The following is a 16,360-nucleotide window of genomic DNA, read 5'->3' on the forward strand; positions in this document are numbered from 1 at the left end:
GTGGCTGTCTTTTATCCTCCAGGAGCCATGAGGGCAGAGATTTTGGTCTTCATTATTCACTGCCGATCTCTGCACCTAGAACATGGCATGTTCTCAACAAATACATGTAGAATGAAGGAACACATCTTCCTCCTCCTATACTAGGAAAACTGCATGTGATAAGTGATTAATGCAGTAGTCCCAAAGTAAAGAGGGAAAAGAAATGGAACCATATTTAGTAAAAAGGAGTCTATAAAAAGAAATAGGAGGGGATCAGAATGATAAAGAGATGGAAGGGCCATTCTTCAGGAGAGGTAGAAGCAGGGAAACCCAGATGAGAGACCAGAGGTGGGAAGCAGAGAGCGGGACTGTACCACCCTGTGTCAAGGGGGAGACTTTGCGTTAATGGGCTTTGTGTTCATACTCTTCCAAATACTCAGAACAGCAAAAAGGGGACGCAGCAATATCAGAGACTAGATTCAGAAGGACAATTTGGCATTGCAGAACAATTTCAATATTAGGAAAAAGTGGCCCAGGAAACCATAGTTTATATTTGTCTGACTATGGCCTTTGATTACAGTTGTGAGCACAAATTATACACTTTCGTTCTGCCTTTTACAATGCTAGATGACTTTGTTTAGTTTTTGAATGAGCTATACTTGAATTTTAATTGAAGAACTTAAAACTTAAATTGGTATAATTAAAGTATATTTAAAAGAGCAGACACAGATATGAATGAAACTTACAATAATGCATTTCTGTTTTCTTTGATGGCTATCAATTTAAAGCTTAATCTGTTATTTATGAGAAGATTAGACTGTTTATGCTTCATGAAGCACTTAGTTCTTTGTAGGCCACTTTCTCCTATGACTACCTAAACTTACTTTATAGAGTAGAAATCTGCATGTGTGGGCTCTCATAGAAATCTTTAGGATCATTTATTTCACAATCATTTACTCTAATTCTTTTTTCAAGTCATGAGTTTTTTTATTCCTGATAAGATGAAAGGTATGGGCTCAAACAACACCAAATATTCTCACAAAGATATACAGTGTTGAAGAGTAAGAACTTAACACTTCATAAAAACTAGATACATTGCAGTTATATCTAGCTATTAAGATATATAAAAACTAAAGAAATAACATGTTAGACTTGGAAACACCATTCTCTAGACTACACTGACAAAATGTCCCATTTGCCTGGTTGTACTGGTATAATTATTAATAGGATCCTCTTTCAAATCTGTCCAGGTTTGAAGATAGATTACACAGTTACCCTATTTGAAGAAAAAAAAATGGTTGGCCTAATCTCAAATTTCTGCCCTTACTCTCTTCTGCTCCATATCATATTTTCAGATGCAAAATTACAGGACATACTGGTTAATGACAGACAAATAATGACATCTGAATCTCCCCCAGGATGTTGAGGAAGACCATTAAATTGAACAATGACAGGGTCCCAGTTGTGACATGGCAAACATTCAGAACAATTATTTCAGTTGAGTTTTTGGTAGGAAGAGAGTCGCTTGATGTTTGGCCTCCTTATTAAAATGAGACAGTCATGCTTCTCCCTGTCTCTGCCTCCTGCAAATTCCCCTGATTAGGACAAACAGCACTATAACAAGGAGACTGCTGGTCTACTCCCCATAGATCATAATGGATAAACTAAAATTTCAAAGCAATGAAATAATTTGTTTTTTTTCTTGAGATAGATTTTGATCTGCACAACAAAATCAATTCAATTCAAAATCAATTTAGAGCCTTAACAGCTTAGGTCCTATGTAGGTTACGGAGCTTCTCATTGTAGTATTTCTTATTCAGTCATTAACTGAGCTCATTTATCTGATATTCTTAAGAAGCCCTTGACATTCCCAGGATTCCTTTTCTTCTGCTTCATAATCACGTTCTAGCTCTAATCTTTACTTCGGATGCTAATTTAACTGACTGGATCACTTTAATTAGGTTGGAGGCATGTACATTAAAGGCGAGAAAGAAGTTAACCAAATTGGAATAAATCATAAAAGGTGGCTCTGCATTTTTTAAGAAATGGTGGCAGTAGTGATGGAGGTAACTTTTTATATTTTTTCATTTTATTTGTTTTTGTGTGTGTGTGTCTAAGCTATTATTACCAGGGCTCAGATCTGATATTGTGTGCTGGACAGCAACCTCTTCCTTTCATAAGCATTCAGTAAGCAGTTGACATTCTTGTACAAACACTGAAAACTAAACATTCTTTGAATTAAAATGGCATTGTTATAGTAATTTCCTTGTAGAATGTTTATTTTGGTATTTTAGATGCCAATCATGAGTAGTCAAAAAATCATTAACTCCTACTTTGTTTCCCTTTCCAAATACGTTTTGCATTTTATTTGATAGTAAGTGTCTACATATATAATTCTAATTTCAAATAGACCAAATTCTTTCCCTGCCCATGTTCTTACTGGCTACTGGAAGCATCTTGCCTTTGAGTCTTTGCAGGGTCATCTTTGAAAATTTTACGTCTTCAATAAGTCACCTGTGTCTGAACTCCTGCATGCCTGTTTGCTTCCAGTCTCTTCCTTACATTTATGCCAGATTCACAGGTTAACAAGACCATTTAATGTCCTCTGTCAAAGCTGCAATTGCAAGGTGCCCAAATATGATCCAGCAGGAGGAGACACCTTTTGTTTATGGGAGGTTTTCGCAGAAAAGCCTCCCAAACTTCCTTGCACCATTTGGCCACACCACAAAAGCTGGCCTGAAAGTGAGAGAGAGAGAGATGTTGGCAGCTGAGCAGCAACAGTCATAAGCCAGTTGAGCTGTTGTGTGGACCTCCCCTTCAGTCCAGATCCAGAGATACGAGTCCCAGGAAACGATTTTGTCTTCATTCTAATTTTATGGGCTTCTTTTTTCATCATTCTGTAATTGGAACTTAATCCTTATCACCACATCCCTAAATTCTACTTTGGACTGACTTCAAGTCTAAATACTGCATCCAGTCACCTCCTCACACTCAGAATCCTATGAGTTGTCCATTTTGATCTAATATAATACATTTCTGATCTCCTTTCATATTCAAGACTCACACCAACAAAAATAACACTTCTTGTTTCTAGAACCCTCCATCAGCAGCAATCTCTAGCTTCATCTACTCAAGCCATTCATGACTGCTGAAACTCACAAACTCTCTCCTCTTATGTAGTCATCTCCCATAGTAATCACCAGTGTTATCCTAAAACACAAATATGGGAAAAAATAGAAAACAAAAAATGTCCAGTTCTCACTGTTGATGTTCTCTGTTTAATATCTCCTGTGGTTTCCTATCAATGATAAGCAAATGGTTGCTTTGGCAGATAAGATACCTTAAATCTTATTCCAAACAAAATTTCCAACTTCATCTTGAAAGATCATCAGTTTGTAACTATCCTTACATGCCCATATACCCTAAATCCTAATTAAGCAGGATAACCAACACTATTAAAATGTCTTCATGCAGTTACACTTTCTCTTTCATTGGTCTGGAAATTCTTTCACTCATCTTTTGCCTGTGAATTCTATCCATTCTCTATAGAACTAATGAATTGTAACTTCCTCTGAAAAGTCTTCCTCAATCCATCTAGAAGGTAAAAACTGCTAATATAACACTTAGTACAGTACATTAGTTATTAGTATTCTTATAATTTCTCAAGCCATTGTTACTTGAGGGAAAAATATCATAACTAAAGAAGTATCTCTACTTGCCAAACTATAAAGAACATGAGTTAGAAAAATATGCTTTTAAGTCTGCCCAGCTCATGCCTCAGTTATGATGTTAGCCTTTCACCAAGCCTGCTCTGAACAGTTCAAGACCCCAGACAGGGACATATCCTTACAACACAGAAGATGCATTATTGGGACTATCTGGACTCCTCAAGGGAACTAGCCTTCTTTTGAAGTCTGAATACCTACAGAATCCTATATCCAAAAGCCTTTTTCTACTTTCACCAATAATGTTAACTTTGGTAATGGTGAAGCCCCTCTCCTATGAGATGAACAGCCATACCTCTACTCTGCATATCTACACATGTTCTGCAAATATGATTAACTAAACCCTAGTGTCTGTCTGTCCATAGCCTGAGGAGTTGTTCCCAGTCTTCTATATAGTAATTCATTCATTCAGTGAAATTAGGTAGGTAATTGACCAACTGCTAGACATTAAATAAGACATATCTGGTCCTTGTCCACATGGAGTTTTAATTGTATATAGAAGAAAAATGTTAGCCAACCAATTCTTTTTAAATGTCAATTATCATAAGTACAACAAAAACAGAAGCACAAGAAACTCTGGCTTTGTATACAACACCAAGATCTGATCTTATTTGAAGATTAGAAAAAAAGCTTCCCTGAGGGAGCTCAGACTTTTTTAATATTAGACTATTTTTGCTTCAGCTGAATCTTAGATCTTGGCCTGCATCTCCATGCTTGATATTTATTCTAAGTAATACCTCATCAGGCACAGAGGAAAATAATTTGCTGTCATTTGTAAAGATCAGTATAACTTGGTTTTGTTTCATTAGGTCTTTCTTCTTGGTCCATTATAAATTGTATCTCCCTCTTTCAAATTTTGTTGTATTTTTATTTCCTTAATCCCACACTAATAAACAAATAAATTAGAAAAGTCATTTAATTATGAGACATTTTTATAAGGAAATAAAGTACCAGGATAGAGCAGATACGGATGTTCACTTTCTGTATTTTGTGTTTAGTTTAGCTAGTAGTTCTAGGAAGAAACTCTCATTCTATCAACAGGATGAAATAGACAAAGTTAGGTTAATAGAAAACCTACTCTTTTTCTTGAGTGTTAAAGGGTATTTAATACTAATATTATTTTCATTAAAAATGCATAGATTTTAATGAGAGAGAGTACTGAAACACAGATCAGGTAGCCTAGAAAAGGAAGTTGTGACAAGTGAAGAGGTCATTGGTTGGGGTAGAAGCACTTTTACTGTAGCAAAGCTACAGTATTTAAACCATAAAAAAGCTTAACTTCTTGAAAGTCCACCACAGTGAAAGCCAACACTCACTTCAGGGCAAACAATGGCTTTCTCCATCTGTGTCCTGGCCAGCTTTTCACACTCCAATTAATGTTTGGGGGAATAAACAGAACAGTGGCCAAATTTACCCTCTGAGTATTGGAGAGTAGGACACTTACCCTCCTATTATGAGAAATGTGTATCCAGTTCCTCATAAATCTTTTATTTTGCTTTAATTGTTTTCTGTGAATTTGTTAGGAAGGTAATCTTTAATTTCTCTAGTTCACTTTTTCATATAAAAGTATTTCTTAAAGAGCTTTTTGGCTAAGTGACCATACCTATTAGCTTAACTTTCATATTCCTGAAATGGGTTTTTAGGAATTTACCAGGTTGTTCAGTTAAAAATAGCTTCTTTCTTTATCAGTCTTGATTAAGTTTACTCAGTTCCCTTACTATATTCTTTAGCCTCAAACTGGAATAATCCTGAGTCAAAGAGAGGTAGAAAGATTTTGGCAAGAAATGAGGAGGTGATACACTTACAAGGAATTGCGTACGTCCCTAAAGCAATCTAGAAAACCCTTTGCAGTTGTTCTGTCTGAACTCCATCAGGAGACTGATCACTTCTAGACTGAAGTCCACCCTGCCTGACTTAAGGCCAGCAAATGACTAACCTGAAGTTTGACCTTTGTGTTAGTCACATGACTTCCAAAGATTTATGACTTAAAAGCCCTTTGTATAAATATGAGAGGCAACCATGTGCCTTTTGCATGTAAAATTGGACTTATTCCATTGGAAAAGGAAATCACAACAGTAATCATGACTCACAGCCTCTATTTCACCTAAACAACATCCCCTTGTATTGCATTTTTCAGAGCTCTGGCATTTTCAAATGGACATTGTTCCAACCCACAACAACACTATCTTAATTTTTCTCAGCCCTAAAAACCTGTTCAATTCATGTATTTAATCTGTCCTTACTTTTTATCCACACTGATATCCTGGATGTTCTACACATGTTCTGCAAATATGATGAACTATACCCTAGAGTGCTATAACTTCATTCTGGGAGTAACTAAACATAAGGAACAAAGGACTGAAAAGTTTGTTTTGTATGCCATCACCTCAACTAGGCATAAAAATATGATTTTTTGCATTATACTTTTGGGGAGGAAGGAGTTTAAAAAGTCACACATTGTATTAGCTAACTATTATTGCATAAGAAAATAGTGCTTAAAACAAAGATTTATTATTTTTCATAATTCTGAGGGTCAGCTTGGTCTTTCTTCTGATTTGGCCTGTAGCTACATTCAACTAGGGGATTGGTTGGGATTATCTCAGAGTTGCTAGACCACAAGTCTTCATAACACAATGATCTCAGGGTTTTACTAAGCCCAGCCCCAATGCATTAAGGGCTCTTAATGTATTATGTCTCTACTTATACCACATTTGCTGATATCCTATTAGATAAAGAAAGTCAAATGTCCAAGCTCAGAGTCAGTGTAGAAGGGACTACACAAGGCCATAGATACTGAGAATCATCATTCATTTGGGCCACTATTGTAACAACTGGCCACAAATGGTGGTAATGTGAGAACATACTTTACTCTCACACTGAGATGGACCCCGAAAGAATAATGACTGTATTTTAAAATATAGTATAGTCACATACCTGAAGATACTATAAACTAATCAATGGATTGTAAATATAAGAAAAGTATTACTAATTAAAGGATTACTGATGTAGAACTTACTAGATAAAAGACATGGGTTCTGATACTGAAAAATGTACACCAAGTAAAATGTAGGAGCAATAGATATAAATTCACATATACATTATAAGGAAACTACATACAGTGCATAAAGGATAAATATAAACATATTTTAATTAAAAAAAGGAAAGGGAAAAGATTAACTATGAGTGAACAATATTCAGAAAGACAGAACAAATCTTATCAGTAATAATAGATTATTTAACAGAGTGGAATAGTATCTTCCAGTTAGTGAGATGAAATAAATATCAATTAGAATTCTATACTTAGTTAAACTATCATTCAAGAATAAGGGCAGTTTAAAAAATTTTTGACCAAAGAAAGCTTAAAAGTATTTTCTACTTTTAAAATGATAAATTTCTATGTAATAATTAATAAGAATGATATAGGATTGGTTATTGTATGAATAGTTAAAGCATACTGAGACCTATAACATGCATAAGTATGGACACTTTGAATACCTTTGTACTTTGTTAGAAAAATGTATACTTAAATAACTAGCATAATTTGTTTAAATTATTTATTTGATAAGGGGTTTATATCCAAAATATATAAAGAAGTCATAAGACTCAACACCAAAAAGACCAAATAACCCAATTTAAAAATTAGTGGAGGACTTGAACAGACATTTTCCAAAGAAGAAACAGAGATAACCAACAGGCACATGAAAAGATGCTCCACATCACTAGTCATCAGGGAAATGCAAATCAAAACCACAACAAGATATCAATTCACACCAGTCAGAATGGCCACTTATCCAAAAAACAAGAAGTAACAAGTGTTGGCAAGGATGTGAAGAAAAGGGAATCCTCCTACATTGTTGGTAGGAATGTAAATTGGTGCAGCCACTGTGGAAAGAAGTATGGAGGTGCCTCAAAAAACTAAAAATAGAAATACCATATGGCCCAGTAATTCTACTTCTAGGAATTTACCCAAAGAACACAAATTTCTGATTCAAAAAGATATATGCACCCCTGTGTTTAATGCTGCATTATTTACAATAGTTAAGATATGGAAGCAACAAAAGTGTCCATCAACAGATGAATGGCTAAAGAAGATGTGATATGTTTACATGATGGAATATTATTCAGCCATCAACAAGAAAGAGATCTGCCATTTGTGACAACATGGATAGACCTAGAGAGTGTTATGCTAAGTGAAATAAGCCAGGCAGAGAAAGATAAATATCATATGATTTCACTTATTTGTGGAGTCTAAAGCCAAACAAAACAAAATGAATAAAATATCAGTAGATTCATAGACACTGAGAAGTGACGGGTGTTAACATGGGGGAGAGGTTGGAATGAGTGGGTAGGGAGGGTGAGGGAGATAAAGGGCCACAAAAATTCTCAATCATAATATAAATTGGTCACAGGGATGGTAGTACATCATGGAGAATATAGCCAATGATTCTGTAACATCTTCCTGTATCGATAGAGAGTAACTTACACTACTTGGAGGGAAGATTTAAGAATATGGGTAACTTTTGAACCACTGAGTTATATGCTTGAAACCAATATAAGTTTGTATATCAACTATAATAAAGTAATAAAATAACTGGTATGAAACTTAACGGGTGTCCACTAAATAAAAAGGAGTATCATCTAAAGCTTCTGAATCAGAAAAAGAAATAAAGGTAAGTTTTCTAAGTGTTTAATCAAACAAAATGCACAAAAAAGGAAATATAAACAAAATGTATGAAAAATAAAATTAAAGATGCTGTAAATCAGTTAACATAAAAAAGTACAAAAGTATTAAACTAATATATTTAAAGAAGAAATAGATTAATTTTTTAGAAGTGTAGCCAACTCTGTTTTAAGAAACATACCTAAAACAAAAAACACAGAATTTGACAATAAAGGGACACAAAAATATATAACAGACAGATGAAGACAAAAAGCTAATTTAGCAACATTAATGTGAGATACATTAGAATTTAAGGTAAAAATTAATAGAAAAATCCACACAAAATAATCAATAATTAAATATGAATAAAGATATATATAAGAAAAAAGCTTCAGAAATACAAGGAAAATTGACAAATCCATAATTAATGGGAAATTTTAACATATCTCTGTAAGAAGTGTGCAGAAATTGAGCAGGTAAAAGCAGATAAAATTAATATCTACATGGAAGATCTAAGTGACATAATTAATAATCTTGATCAATAGAACTGAACTCAATCTATAGAGAACATACATTTCTTTCAAGTACAAAAGGGACAGTTGAAAAATCTGAACATGTATTAAATGACAAGGCAATTCCAAGAAATATTAAATAATCTATATCATTTATTTCATTTTCTCTGACCAACTATATAGCAATTCAACACTCAAAAAATATTTTTAAAACAAATAGAAATGTTTAAAACACATTGTTTAGTTAATGGTTGAAATGGAATTCACAAATGAATATTATAAAATATATAGAACTGAATAGTTGATGTTTTACATATCAAACTTGTGAGATGTATCACATGATTTTCAAGAAACATTTATTTATAGTCCTCAGTGATTATATCAAGAAAGTAGAAAGATTAAGTATATATGAGTAAGACATTTGACTCACAAAGCTAGACAATGCATAATAGAAAATACCAAATAAAATAGAATACAGGAAATACTAATTAGCAAAAATTGGTGAAACGGGCCTCTTTTATAGCTAAGAGTGACCATGTAAGTAAGTTATGGCCACTGGAATATCATAAAAAAAGGTATGTACTTAGAAAATGTAGGCATCTCTTCCTCCTCCCCATAGTCTTTACAACTGGTGGAATGCAGATATAAAAGCTGGAGTTAAAGAAGCCACCTTTGACAGTAAAGAGTGAAGGCCACAAAGCACAGAAAAAGAAGAAATCTGGGTCCATGATACTGTGGTGTTCTTTTTTAGTCCTCTAACACCTACTTGGACTCACATAAGAAAGAAACATATACCTTTAAAACTACTGTACTACCCTCACAGAAAAATCTAATCCTAAAAAAAGCGTGATGATTAATCCCAAAATGCAGTGCAATGCAATGTAGTCCTTTAAGGATAATTAACATAGGATATTCCCAATAAGTGATGAAAATTAATTCAGTACTTATTCATGTAGAAAAACAAAAACTTGATAAATAAGAATAGAAGAGGAGCATGCTTAACCAAGCAAAGAATTTCCATTAAAATTCTCTAACAAATACCATACAAGGACACCTTCCACTATCTCTTTTATTCAACAATACACTGAGAATGGTAGCCAGTTCAGTAACATAATAAAAATGAAATAAAGTGGTTTAGACCACAAAGATGAAAACAAAACTTTCTTTATTTGTAAATGGCATGGTTGTCTATATTAAAAATCCAAGAAAATCCACAAATCATTAGGCTTGGAAAGGAATCTGTTAGGCTGAGAGAGAAGCCCGAGCATTTTCTGGAACAAAAATATGGTAAATTTTCCTACAGATAGAACCTCTTAATGTTTTGTGCAGTTCAGTATAAATGAAATTTTAAATGAATAACCTTGGCTACTTTACAAATCAAACTGACCAGTCCTGTTTACATTGTTATTTGCTATATAATAAGCATCCTAGTCAATCTGGGCTGCCATGATAAAGTACCATAGACTGGGTGGCTTAAACAATAGAAATAAATTCTCTCATAGTTCTGGAGGCTGGAAAGTCCAAGATCAAGGTCCAACAGGTTTTGATTTCTGATGAGAGCTCTCTTTATAGCTCATGGATGGATGCCTTCTCCCTGGAGAGAGAGACAGAGACAGAGACAGAGACAGAGAGAGCTCTGGTGTCTCTTTCTATAAAGGTACTAATTTCATCATGAAAGTCCCACCTTCATGACTATATCTAAAATTATCTCCCAAAGGCCCCCACCTCCAAATCACATTGGGGATTAGGGTTTCAGTATATGGACTTGAGGGAGGCACACAATTCAGACCACAGCAACAAGTCTTCACACTCGCATATTATGAAAATTTTCTTATATGACAAAGGTGATAAGGGAGGAAAAGGGTCTATCTGAAAACTTCACCAGTAAACACAGGTGTGTTTGTGTTTTTTCCAGTTTCACTGTTTTCACATGTGAAATAATTCCTCCTTGAATCACATTCATCTTCAAGGGGAAAAATTAGTCTCCAATGTGTAAAGAAATTCACACCTTTAAAAAATGCTTGAGGGAGATGTAACAGGAAGTCCTTGAGGGGAAAGAAAATTCTGCAGAGATGTCTACAAAAAGGCTAGGCGTATGTTTCTGAGGTCTCATACCCTGCAGGTGTTTGTAAGAGGAACGTTATTCTAACCTACGTGGGCAGGCATTTACGAGCGCCCTGATCCCTGCATGGTTAAGATGATGATGTGACCCACCTGCCAGCAGCAGGAGCCTAAACAGGATGGCCAGAAATCCCAAGAAAATAATCAAGATAGAAGAAATATGCCATCGTCAGCTTCTGAATAAGAAACTGGTTCACAGTCACACAAAAGGCCATAGACTAAATATAAATTTTCCATCCTAAAAACGAAATGTGTACAGAATCCTTGGTAAGCAATATCCACTATGACATACACAAAATATTATCATTATCTGCAAACCTACTCTGAGTTTTCTTTGTGGGAACAAGCTTCCTTCATTAAGATATTCCTGCTAGGTGAATAGGAGCGATCTCCCGAGATGGAATGTGACACCTTAGGTAAAGGTGAATTGCACAGCATTAATACTAGAATGTCTATTCACTTAGCTCAGCCACAAGATTCCCATTGTGCTAAAAGAATAAGGAATTTCCTAACTCAACTGGTTTTTATGTTAGCAAGAAATATCCTAAAACATTCTTAGCAGACTGGAAGTCTAAAGAGGTAGAAAATTTGTACATGTGTTTCTGTGTATATAGAAAATAAGGTATTTTTTTTTTCACTTGTAAATTGGCCCTACTGACCCTTTTATTTTCTAGCAGTGATGATCTATTTATAATCTCAATTCTCTTGTGAATAAGGGTAAGCAGAGGACTGGGCAAACTCAATGTCTACAAACGAAAACATCTGCAATTGGTCCATGCAGTAACTGAACCCAGAAATGGAGGATAAGTTTCAATGGCCATGTCTATACAAGTCTCATTGTGTTAAACTAAAATACTTCCTAGTAAAGGGTGTGTTTTTGTTTGCTTGTTTTTTTTTATCATTGTGCACTGTCGTAGCAATGTGTATGTCTAGACTCTAGTTTCAGTTCTAGGCTGTGATTAGATGACTAGGGATATAACTTACTCCCTTCCTGCTCAGTTTCTGTATCTTTAAGATAAAAAGGAGAATAATAGAAAAATGAAAAGAAGTTGCAGAATACGGAGTCAGAAGAATAGGGTTGAGGTTCAAAATGACTTAACTCTCTAGGCAGAACTTCTTCAGGGTAAGTACATACTGAATAATTTCCAGGGCTTTGGCTTTGCACTAAAGCCGCCATGCAGGGATCACTCTAAAAGAGGGATGCTCAAAAGTTCTAATCCCAAAAAGCACGCCATATCCACTTTCTCTATTTGGCAAGTCTCTCCATGCTGACAATTACCTGAATGTCTCATATTACATATTACTATATTTTCACCTTATATTTTACTTTAGGCATTTTACTATCAATTTGCTGTTACTGCTTTTCTGAGAAATAGGGTTTCAATAAAATACGGTACTCAATGTGTGAACTAAATTATATAGTGACATCATTATTTTTTCCTGTGATTAAAACTATGTATTCCTTTTAAGTAAACAATGCCAGATCTTTAAGTGGAAGGTTCTTTAAGAAACTCAGAGAATTCCAGAGCTAGAAAGGAACTGTAGACAATGCATTCCAGTAATATTGTTTACAAAAATCTCAGAGCCAGGATATGGCAGTTTCCTGTCCTGGGCTCTTTGCCCAGCGCTCATCCTCTCACCAAAGATGAGAGTTTTTCACATGAATCACTGGTGCTTGCCAGTTGCTGACAGCCCACTTTGTCCTAATCTCTCCTCATAAAGAACATAGGACAGTGTAAGTCTATCCCAAGACTTTTCATTAAAAAAAAAAGGACTTAACCAAATACAACTAATCCAAACTTGAAAAGCTCATAAAGTTACAAAGTTATCTACTTTATAAAGTTATCTACTAAGCAGAATTATAAAGTTATCCATTCAGTATTTTTATGACACAATGAAAAGTATCACTTTACTTCAGCTTGTAAAACCTAGTAGTTAGAAGCATATTTGTTGTGGACTCATAAAAATCTATGGTTCTACCATTTACTAGTTGCATGAACTTCCATGGCCTTAATGTTCACGTTTAAAAATGGAAGCAATAATAATAGTTGCTCCTATAGGATTGAGCAGATCATGTGAGATCATCAATGCCCATACTCGTCAGTGGCTAATGAAACACATGTGTCATTTTTGTAGTTCCCTGATAATATTTACCCCTTTATATATTTTAATAGTATCAAATAAAACAAACTTTTTCAAGTTGATGCTTAAAGTCATCATAATAAGAGCTTTAATTTTTATGTATATTATTTCACTTGATCCACTCAAAAATCTGCCAAGATGAAACCCAGAATAACTAAAAGGTTGATGTAGATTTTTCCTTTCTCCTTCATTTCTGAAGATGTTTGCTATCTTAAGGAACTGACTGAGGAGAGCAGCTTAGGAAAGACTTTCAGACTTAAACCTCAAATTCATAACACAAACTGATCTAGATTTAGTAATTGTTTTCTAGTGGCTTAGCAGCATTGAATTAGAAGAACTTTCTTTCTCCCTATGGTGCCGTGGCATGAAGAAGAGATGCTGTCAATGGCAAGGACCATCCTCCATACCGATGTGCGTCTGGGTTGCTGAGAGCCTCACAGACATGATTTTGTATCTGCAGAAGAGCTCAAAATATCAATTTAAATAAACACTCCTATAGGGGAAGAAGAATATTTCTTATGTACAATTTCAGCTACAACATTCGGTTTAACTATGAAGGCAGGTTTAAAAGAATGGGTTATATTAAACAGAACAATTCTCACAGTATTAAATGCCAAAACAATTCAAAAAGAACATTTTGAAACTTCATAAACAAAGCCAAAAAATGCAGAGAAAATTTTCTCCTCTGCTCAGTTGTTTTTCCTAACTACCTAAAGCCATGTGTTGTCTATTTTTCATAACACTAGAACCATCCTCCCTTTATTAGAATGGCTAAATTTGAAAGGCTAAATATTCCTAAAAATACCAACTACTTTATTCTCCCTGGGGGTAACCAAATCAAATGAGCCTCAGTACTTGTAACACCAAGATGCTGTGGCTTATTTCTGGCTGCTGCCCAGCTACCGAGGCCACAGACTCAGTATGTCTAGGCGTAACACCTTATACACATGCTATCCATTTGTAATTTTTGCTACTGGTTCGCATTTCCCAGTGAAAGTCGCCCTTGAACATGGAAACAGGAAGCCATGAGAAGTGATTCCAGTTCTGTTATAACTGGGGAGGTTATTTTAATTTTTGTTCTTAATTTTCTCCATCTAAAGAAAAGCTTGGATTAAGGCCTTTTCATGTCCAGTGCAGGTCAAACATTCTGTAATTCTGTGCAGTTTATCATTAGTTATCAAATAATGTACGATGTGCTTGCCTGGGGGCTCTGTTACTGTTTTGCTCGTTTCCCTTGGTTTTGCTTCAGTGTTTTCATGCTCCACAATCCTGAGGAACACAGTAGTAGGTAGAAACATCTGCCATGTCTTTGAGCAAGCAGGGCAGTCTGGGAGCACTCACAAAGGGCTCGGACTCTACTACCCTGGAATAATGTTATCGAAAGTCAGAGTGAAAGCTAAAATACAATTGGCTGAGTGATACTGCTGGGAAAATTCAGAGCCCTCTCACATACTTTCACCTTAAACTCCAGAGTGCCTCATGTTCTATTTATTCTTCAAGCACTGAAATAGCCCCAGCACATTTCAGTAACAGCTCAATAGACAGCATCTTTTTTTACTTCACCATGTATGGTTTCGATCCAACAGTTTCCATTTTCAGGTCACATGATGTTCCTGAGTTAGGTTCTCACAGAACTGACATACAGCCACGTCTCCCCCATAAGGTCAAAGGATGATTGCTGGGAAGAGGCACACAGAAATTCCATCCAATCACTCGAAGCTTTTATTCCTAACCCAACACCGAATAGTTTAATAGCTCTTCTTGCCTGTTATAAATAGGTTCTGGTGCTTATCGCTCTAGCTCACTGGGAAAGAATGCAAACAGTCCCAGGAATGAAATACTCAGGAAGATTGTCCTGCTTGGTAAGAGCTATTTTATCTTAAGTGACAAAATATTCTTCCAGATGCAAAGAAAGCCTTACATTTCTAGCCTGTGAGTTTCTCATCTTTAGGAATGATGTGATATTTTATAGGAGAAAAGAGAGAGAGAGAGAGAGAGAGAGAGTTACATCGGTGGTAAAAATGTGCTGAGCAATACCTTTCTCCTTCAGTTGTTCTTTAAAGGAATGTTCATTATTTTGACCAAATCTGTGTGGTCATACTGCATTCTCCAGGGACAAATACAGTTCATGTAAAAGGCCTGTTCAGAAGAACATCTAGAAAGCCAACAGCATGAAAAGATAAGAAACACATAACAGAATATACCAAGTTGAGTCCATAGAATGGAACAAAGTTGAGTCCAAACTAAGGAGGAATTTTAAGAATATGGACTTGTTTTTTTTTCCTCCCATACAAAGAGGTGAATGTGAGAAACACCCTATATTGTTATATAGATATCTTTTATTGAATAAAAATCAATCAATGTTGTGTATAAGAAACAAATATGTTAAGACAGTTACAACTGTAATTTTTTTAGTTTAGTTATCAGTAAACTATCATATATGTAAAGAGGATTTTGAAGTTTCAATTTCTAAACCTAGAAATATTTCTCATTCCTGATACAAGAAAAGGAGAGGGCACATGATAAAAATGCATGTCTCTTGATCAGGGTAGCAAAACACAGTTTTAAAGGGTTTCCATGTCTTTTAAACCTAGAAAACTTGCCTTTTGCCAAGATCTCCACATGTCCAACTCAGCTGCATGGATGGGGATCCCCAGGTTTTGTGTGGCTGCAGTACTTTGCTTGAGTTGAATCTCCTGGTCGGCAGCTGGGATATTGGATACTGTATGCTTTCTGAATACACAGTTTTAGTGATTCTGGATCATGTGAAGAGTCTTAGGATAAACAAGCTTTGCTCAAATCTGAAGGTATAACAATGATGTTATATGATGCTTCATTTTGAAAAGATTATAGGGAGTTCTGAATTCTAGTCTGGTCCATATTTATAGTACAAATCAGAGTTTTAGGGACACCAAAAAAAAAAATAGCTTGTGTCTATAATGTTGTTAAAGTATTTAAACAAGGAGACCATCAGGCTGAGGTATCTCCAGTGTCTCAGTGGCCTGTATGAGTGAACCAAAATCTAAGCCAGAGTCAATGTCCTCAACTCCAAGAAAATGAAACTGAAGAAAAACCCATCTCAAACAGTGAAGGCAGCTTTCCCAAACAAGGCAGCAACTTAAGCTGTAACCAATCAACTGATTTATTTGCTTTTGTTCAGTGTTTTCTTGTCCCTAGCTCCAAATTTTTCCTGAGTTTGGACTCAACTAAAAGTCTACCTT

General features: G+C 35.2%; 1 long non-coding RNA gene across 2 annotated transcripts in view; it reads right to left on the reverse strand.

Moving 5' to 3' along the window:
* Positions 1-16,360, reverse strand: part of LOC118921770 (uncharacterized) — a 121,737-nt gene that overhangs the window by 6,436 nt on the left and 98,941 nt on the right. Inside the window, exon 4 of one of the 2 annotated variants that reach the window (XR_008992763.1) lies at positions 590-2,715. The exons of the other annotated variant lie outside the window; for it this stretch is intronic. This is a non-coding gene — a long non-coding RNA (uncharacterized LOC118921770). Of the gene's footprint in view, positions 1-589; positions 2,716-16,360 lie in introns of those variants that run through there. 2 annotated transcript variants of the gene reach the window in all.

Source organism: Manis pentadactyla, chromosome 12, assembly GCF_030020395.1.
Source record: "Manis pentadactyla isolate mManPen7 chromosome 12, mManPen7.hap1, whole genome shotgun sequence".
Taxonomy (NCBI): domain Eukaryota; kingdom Metazoa; phylum Chordata; class Mammalia; order Pholidota; family Manidae; genus Manis; species Manis pentadactyla.